The 8,559-nt window shown below is 33.2% G+C and overlaps 1 long non-coding RNA gene across 1 annotated transcript; it reads right to left on the bottom strand.

The window, feature by feature from the left end:
* Nucleotides 1-923: 923 nt before the first annotated feature.
* Nucleotides 924-5,734, bottom strand: LOC132544718 (uncharacterized). Its single transcript, XR_009554012.1, has 2 exons — nucleotides 2,402-5,734; nucleotides 924-2,347 (listed from the first exon to the last, which is right to left on the bottom strand). It is a non-coding gene; the product is annotated as an uncharacterized LOC132544718 (long non-coding RNA).
* Between the last annotated feature and the right edge of the window lie 2,825 nt (nucleotides 5,735-8,559).

The raw sequence follows: 8,559 nt of genomic DNA, 5'->3' as shown, positions 1-8,559 counted from the left end.
TTTTGTGGTGGAAATTTCTGTTTTGTGGTAAAATAAAGTGCTTAGATTTATTGTACATATACAAATATATCATGTTGTATCTTGTAAGACCTGTTATCTGACCTTCCATACAAGACACGCATCAGAACTCCCATCTAACTCTTCCATATAGGGCAGAATTAGTTAATGCTGTGACCTGTAAGATTGCACCTACATTGTACAGTGAGGTGAAAAGAATGATCGTGCTGTTGAGACTTTGCTGATTGTGTCACGTGAAAATCTACTTGTCCAAGAATATTACTGAACTCCACCAAAAGGTTTCATACCAGTAATAGGTTATTTGAAGATCTTACAATATTGAACCTGGTGACATTATATGAAGTGCTTTTCTTGAGAATGTGTCAGATATGTCTGTATCTCAGCGGTTTTGTATCTAACCTCTATAAAATCATCATTTTATTTATGGTAGAACTGTATACTTTTACAGGAAGATTTCAACTTTATCTCTGCATACTTTTGGCTAAAATTATGAATCTCCTGAATATCATACAGCTGGAATTTTTTGCGGATCAAAATTTTTGTGATATTCTTCTAAAACGATTAAATTATATTCTAAAATATAGCGCTCTTGATGTAAAAGGACATCTTATTCACAAATATCTCATTATTTTATAGAATGAATTTTTGGAATCACTTTAATATACTGCAAAGTAGCAAAAATATCATCCCCACAATAATATCCTGCTATATGGAAACACATGAGATTTTCAACACCTTAATTGAGGGTTAAATTCACTAACTTGAATGATTGATAACCGTTAATTATCACGGCTTGAAGCATTTAGAAGAACAATAACGTTGACAAACAATATATCAGACACTACGAGATTCATCGACAAAATTGAAAAATATCATCGTATACAAAAGAAAACAGAAAACATGTATAGACTGATGCATTTGTTATATTTATTTACGACCTTTAATGCTGGAATATCTAAATAGTTACCATAGTAACCAGTACAGCAAGGCTACAGTATATTTACTGAGTAGGGTTTCTTAATCAGGAATACAGTCCTTGCACTTTACAACCATGTTCCTAATGACTAACTTCACAGGAAATTCATGTTTTCTCTCCATCCACACGATAGCAATATATATTATACAGATACATCCTGTTTTTGGGAGCCAATTATTTCCTTTAATATTGCAGATAAGTATAAAAATAACTGATGGCTGAGAGCACTAGGGGTAAGCTCCCTGTAATTTAAGCAACAAAAGATTAGAATTTCCTTCGCCAACTAAAATTTATCACATGATTGTCTTGTTATTTAGTGAAAATAAAAATACACTTCTTCATATCTTTTGCATATTGAATACCTATGATATAGGTTAATGTGGTGTTATCTAAATGACGTCATACATTCACAAAAGGCATTGTGACAGAGCAAGAGACGCTAGATATAGAACAGACACAACCTCATGTCTGACATAGAAATGTCTGTTTTATACGGTAGATATAGAACAGACACAACCTCATGTCTGTTTTCTACCATATAATATAACAGTAGATATAGAACAGACACAACCTCATGTCTGACACAGAAACGTCTGTTTTATACGGTAGATATAGAACAGACACAACCTCATGTCTGACATAGAAACGTCTGTTTTATACGGTAGATATAGAACAGACACAACCTCATGTCTTACATAGAAACGTCTGTTTTATACGGTAGATATAGAACAGACACAACCTCATGTCTGGCATAGAAATGTCTGTTTTATACGGTAGATATAGAACAGACACAACCTCATGTCTGACATAGAAACGTCTGTTTTATACGGTAGATATAGAACAGACTCAACCTCATGTCTGACATAGAAACGTCTGTTTTATACGGTAGATATAGAACAGACACAACCTCATGTCTTACATAGAAATGTCTGTTTTATACTGTAGATATAGAACAGACACAACCTCATGTCTGGCATAGAAATGTCTGTTTTATACGGTAGATATAGAACAGACACAACCTCATGTCTGACATAGAAACGTCTGTTTTATACGGTAGATATAGAACAGACTCAACCTCATGTCTGACATAGAAACGTCTGTTTTATACGGTAGATATAGAACAGACACAACCTCATGTCTGACATAGAAATGTCTGTTTTATACTGTAGATATAGAACAGACACAACCTCATGTCTGACATAGAAACGTCTGTTTTATACGGTAGATATAGAACAGACACAACCTCATGTCTGTTTTCTACCATATAATATAACAGTAGATATAGAACAGACACAACCTCATGTCAGGCATAGAAATGTCTGTTTTATACGGTAGATATAGAACAGACACAACCTCATGTCTGTTTTCTACCATATGATATAACAGTAGATATAGAACAGACACAACCTCATGTCTGGCATAGAAATGTCTGTTTTATACGGTAGATATAGAACAGACACAACCTCATGTCTGACATAGAAATGTCTGTTTTATACGGTAGATATAGAACAGACACAACCTCATGTCTGGCATAGAAATGTCTGTTTTATACGGTAGATATAGAACAGACACAACCTCATGTCTGGCATAGAAATGTCTGTTTTATACGCTAGATATAGAACAGACACAACCTCATGTTTGTTTTATACGGTAGATATAGAACAGACACAACCTCATGTCAGGCATAGAAATGTCTGTTTTATACGGTAGATATAGAACAGACACAACCTCATGTCTGGCATAGAAATGTCTGTTTTATACGGTAGATATAGAACAGACACAACCTCATGTCTGGCATAGAAATGTCTGTTTTATACAGTAGATATAGAACAGACACAACCTAATGTCTGACATAGAAATGTCTGTTTTCTACCATATAATATAACAGTAGATATAGAACAGACACAACCTCATGTCTGACATAGAAATGTCTGTTTTATACGGTAGATATAGAACAGACACAACCTCATGTCTGACATAGAAATGTCTGTTTTATACGGTAGATATTGAACAGACACAACCTCATGTCTGACATAGAAATGTCTGTTTTATACGGTAGATATAGAACAGACACAACCTCATGTCTTACATAGAAATGTCTGTTTTATACGGTAGATATAGAACAGACACAACCTCATGTCTTACATAGAAATGTCTGTTTTATACGGTAGATATAGAACAGACAAAACCTCATGTCTGACATAGAAATGTCTGTTTTCTATCATATTTGCTGGGATAATGGATCATGTGATAAAAATATGAAGTTCATCTCCATTTATTGTGTAGCTGATACAAATTTTTTCATTCCAGATTGCCAAAGGCTCACTAAAGTGAAAAATTCTGTAACACAAATGGAAGCCAATGTAAGATCCGATATATTTGTTTGAAAAGAGAAAATATTGCATGTAATAATGTGTAGTGGTAAAAATGCTCAAGACAATTTTTGATTTCTCAGAAACTTACTCAACAATAAAATGGTGGTCAAATGCAATTAAGAAAAATTCCAAACAATTTCGAACTTGTTGATGATTACAACAAAGTAATGGGACTCTCTTCCTTAATAGATTTGTATCAGGTTTTAATCAAGCTTTAAATATGTCCATAGCATTCCCTCTGAACACCACTGAAAACAAATAACAAACCATTTCTCATGCCAAGAAAGTCATATATAATTGTATATGAATTAGATTATGTTGAACAACTAGGTTCCTCCTAAGTAATACTGTACAGTCCTTCTGAACTGACGGAGCTTCAGGTAAACCAATGTGCATGGCTTTTATAAATCTGAAAACTGGTTCAACTTGCTCTAATTGAAAAAAACATACCCACATATTTATTTCTTTTTATTAAACTCTGATAAATACTATCCTAAGTACACTGTAACACTAGAGAGAACTTCCCTTCATCATGAGACCAGTAAACCAGAGGTCCTGGGTTGGATTCCTATATGTTATACTTATTGATACAGTAGTAGAAAATCACCAGTGAATCATTTATTCTTCAGCAGAAAGAGCAGCAGTTGTTTGAAGGTCATAAAAATGTCTGACATTTATGTTAAATTCTTCTCACTACATTAAACAGGCAGAAACAGATAATTTCCGACCTGACAAACACACTTGTGACAAAACGGAATGATCAAACCTGCTTTATGTACCTAAAGATAATGTAATAGAAAGGCACCAAATGATGTAAGAAAATGCACCAAATAAATATAAACAAGTGAATGAATTATAAATAGTAAACAAAATCATTAGTAACATGTCTGTATCTAAGTGAATTATATTGCATCAACATGGCTTTTCATACAACCATTATTTGCTTGTAGGGTTTATAGCCCTATGAATGGTTCTGGGTCATTTTGAGGTCGTTTGTAATGACTACCTCACTGAACAACATACAAGAGGTCCATCACACAACATCCAATACAATAATGGTAAATTGTCTTGTCGATGGACACAACCATGTCAGCACACACCAAACCGTTATTCAGCTCCCTGAGAAACACCAACAAAGCGTTGAACTACGCACCTCTGATCTCTACCTGAGGTTAAGTATGCCATCACTCTAACAGACTCAAATATCATGGGTGGCTACCATGAACCTACAATGAATGATATATGTGTGTGCACACCAGTCAGAAGGTTTACCCTGAGGTAATCCTGCTGGATAATGTTGTATTGTTTTTTAATCTTTCTGTTCAAACTTAGTCTATGACTAGAAGTAAAGCGTACCAATATCTTCAAACCCATATAATTGTATGTGTACGTAACAGTGTGATGATTAATCCACCTAGTTGTCCTTCATTTCTAAACAATTGTGAGGTAATGTCTTGTATCCACATCATCAGAAAGGTGTTGGAACCAAAACCACTTCTACCCTTGTGATAAAATATTAAGACAAGGATTGATGATGAGGAGTGACTTCATATATTATGCTCACAAAGACAGAATATTTACAAACATATGTTCTGAATACTCAACAGGACTGGATAAGTGAGGTATTTCATTAGAAGGCAGAAATAAAGCACCATGTAAAAAAACTTGTTGAAAGAATTACAGCATTATATATATACAGTAGGAAAAGTAACAGGGAACATTTTGGTAGAAAATATTGATTCAGGAAGACAATAATAAGGGGAAAAAACTCTATATGGATAAACTGTAATAAAATAATTTGCACCAACAATAAATTTACACTTTGTTACAGTTACTGTTTACAGTTAAGAAAATAACAATGTTGTATTGTAAGACTAAATATACAAATATAGAAATGACTACCTAATTAGTTTGGTTTATCAGTGTGCTGGGCTTACTACCCCTTGAACACCCAGGGTTATTTTGAGGCAGGTCTCCCTTGTTGTAGCTGGTAGCTACTTTACTGAACAACATCCAGGAGGCCCATCACACACCATCCTGAGGAAAAAAATAAAGAGCCTTGCCGAAGGACACACAACAACCCAAACCAGTTCCTGTCTCATTTTCCTGAGAAACATAAACTGCTGTTGGTAGGGACCATCACACCAATATGTACTGACATATATAGTACACAGTACTAACAATGAAAATGTTGAAAAATCAAACAAAATATTAAAATCAACATGATGATGAAGCATTACTAATGTGTTTTATCATATTATTGCTATATACTGATCAGCCAGCTTCTACATATGTATGCCCACTGACTAACAAAAGTATGTAAGCCTATTGACTCACATATACAAAAAAGTCTGTTGACTCACATATACAAAAAAGTCTGTTGACTCACAAATGTATGTAAGACTATTGACTCACATATACAAAAGCCTATTGACTAACATATACAAAAGTCTATTGACTCACATATACAAAAAAGTCTGTTGACTCACAAATGTATGAAAGACTATTGACTCGCATATACAAAAAAAGGTCTATTGACTCATAAATGTATGTAAGCCTATTGACTCACATATACAAGAAAGTCTATTGACTCACAAATGTATGTAAGCCTATTGACTCACATATACAAAAGCCTACTGACTCTCAAATGTATGTAAACCTATTGACTCACAAATGTATGTAAGACTATTGACTCGCATATACAAAAAAAGTCTATTGACTCATAAATGTATGTAAGCCTATTGACTCACATATACAAGAAAGCCTATTGACTCACATATACAAAAGCCTACTGACTCTCAAATGTATGTAAACCTATTGACTCTCAAATGTATGTAAGACTATTGACTCAAATATACAAAAGTCTATTGACTAACATATACAAAAGTCCATTGACTCACATAAACAAAAGGCTACTGACTCACAAATGTATTTAAGCCTATTGACTCACATATACAAAAGTCTATTGACTCACAATTGTATGTAAGCCTTTTGACTCACGTATACAAAAGCCTACTGACTCTCAAATGTATATAAACCTATTCACTCTCAAATGTATGAAAGTCTATTGACTCACAAAATTATATATGCCTATTGACTCTCAAACGTATCTAAACTTATTGACTCACATATGTATAAAAATCTACTGACTCACACTTAACACTATTTTTCCTGCATTTACAGCAGTATGAATGTAATAGGATAGTGACATTAATGTAGAAAATATAAACCAGGAAAAAACAAGGAAATAATTCCTGATCAACATTAAACAGTGACACATAAAAACTGATAAAAAATCTGCACCAAAAAAAGTTACAACAGACAATAGATAGGATTATTTATAAGTTAGATACAGGTAACCACAGCCATCTCATGACCAGTGTAAACATTGGATGTATTGTTGTTTTACATCCTGCCAGTTTGGGTGACTCAAGGACATGCCAGGTATGGATGGTGGAGGAAAGCCAGAGTTCCCGCGGAAAAAACACTGACCTTCAGTCAATACCTGACAATTGCCCCACATAGGCCTCAAGCCAGCGGCCAACAGTCACAGGGCTAGTGACAAAGACAGTCAGAGACCTCGACCACCATGAGTCTTCTAAAGACATGATACATAGTACAAAAAAGAAATTATTAATTAATCTGATAATTGAAATATATTAATGGTATAAAGAAAATGCTATCTGATCTGGAAATTTAAACTGAAACATATCTTTATGGTATATGAAATCTTAAAACACACCAGGAACAAAAGAAAGTGACTCAAAAATCAATATTAGCAACGTAATGTAAGGTTGAAATGGATCATGCACATAACCTTGTTTATATTTTTCAAAACCTCCTTCATATTAATCATAAAATGATGAACATTAATACATATCATGAACAACTGAAACACAATTATGATGCTCTCATCTGGATTACTCAAATGGTGAGAGATTTTTCTTGTCAAAGAAAATATCTATCAAAAGTCAACAAATTAAGTAATGTTTTATAAATAACCTGTAATTTAACTCACTTAACACACATCAAGACATTACAGGAGGTAGTTACTTTAATCTTATTCTAATATCCTACTTCTGTAAGTTTTCTGTGTCTGTCCATACAATCTTGCTTGCAAATGTCTTTTTTTTTAATGAATGGACCAAAATTCTGAGGACAACAAGAAATTTGCTAAAAACATCCAAGCAATATAAATTTACAGATCAGTTCTAACTGAGGAGGTTCCTTGACTTCAATCTATTTATGTCGGTCTTCAATACACCAAGGGAGGTAATCCAGTAATGTCATCGCAACATTGCGTCAAAACATCTTGAGTAAATAGATTAAATACCACAGTAAAAATAAACTTAGCAATATTGCACACACATGCATACATGATTTATCACAGTGTCGCTATATTCCAAGGCAACTCCTTTTTCAGAGACAGAGGATGGATTTGTCAAAAAAAAAAAAAAAAAAAAAATTTGAAATTAAATTAAAATGGTATTCTTCTTCTGTACTACATCAATTATTCACTTTTAAATTATTCTTGTGAAAAATTCACTGATAACTGAGCTATCCTGAAATCATCATCTGCTGACACATTTTGTCTGAATTGTTCCTAATTCATCTAAAAGAGCTCAACTAATGCCTAACAAAAGGTTGTTCATTGTACTGAAGTTCCTAACACTTGAAAGTAAGTCTGCTATGTAAAGTATTTGAACCACATTTTGGATTATTATTACATTTCCTCAAAAGAACAAAAAAAAAAAAAAAAAAAAGCAAAAACCCTTACAATAAGAATAAAATCTCAAAACGACATAAAAAAATTTTCAATTGAAAAAAAAAAAAAAATTCAGCTGTACTTGAATGTGTAATTTAATGTAACAAAACATTTGCTTTTCATACAAAAGCTTGTATTCAAATTTTAACACAATTTAAGTCAGGTTTAATGATATCCTTAATGTCCATGGCAGTTGTTTTTCTACATGTTTTGATCATTAGGCAATCATGATAAAAAAATCACAAAAATCTCTACAGAATACCATATGTTAGCCATCCAGAAATGTTTTGATACCTTGTGAACTCTGGTTTTCCTACTTTATCCTTGTTCTGCATTTACCCAATAAAAGTAGTCCATTTTAAGTCTTGATATTGAAGAAGCCAAACATATCTGTATCATCTAAAGCCTAAAGCTACATATTCCTT

The sequence above is a fragment of the Ylistrum balloti genome, unplaced genomic scaffold, assembly GCF_031769215.1.
Source record: "Ylistrum balloti isolate Yb309-2 unplaced genomic scaffold, AGI_CSIRO_Ybal_v1 Utg369808, whole genome shotgun sequence".
Lineage (NCBI taxonomy): Eukaryota > Metazoa > Mollusca > Bivalvia > Pectinida > Pectinidae > Ylistrum > Ylistrum balloti.
This window is presented reverse-complemented; position numbering and strand designations above follow the sequence as displayed.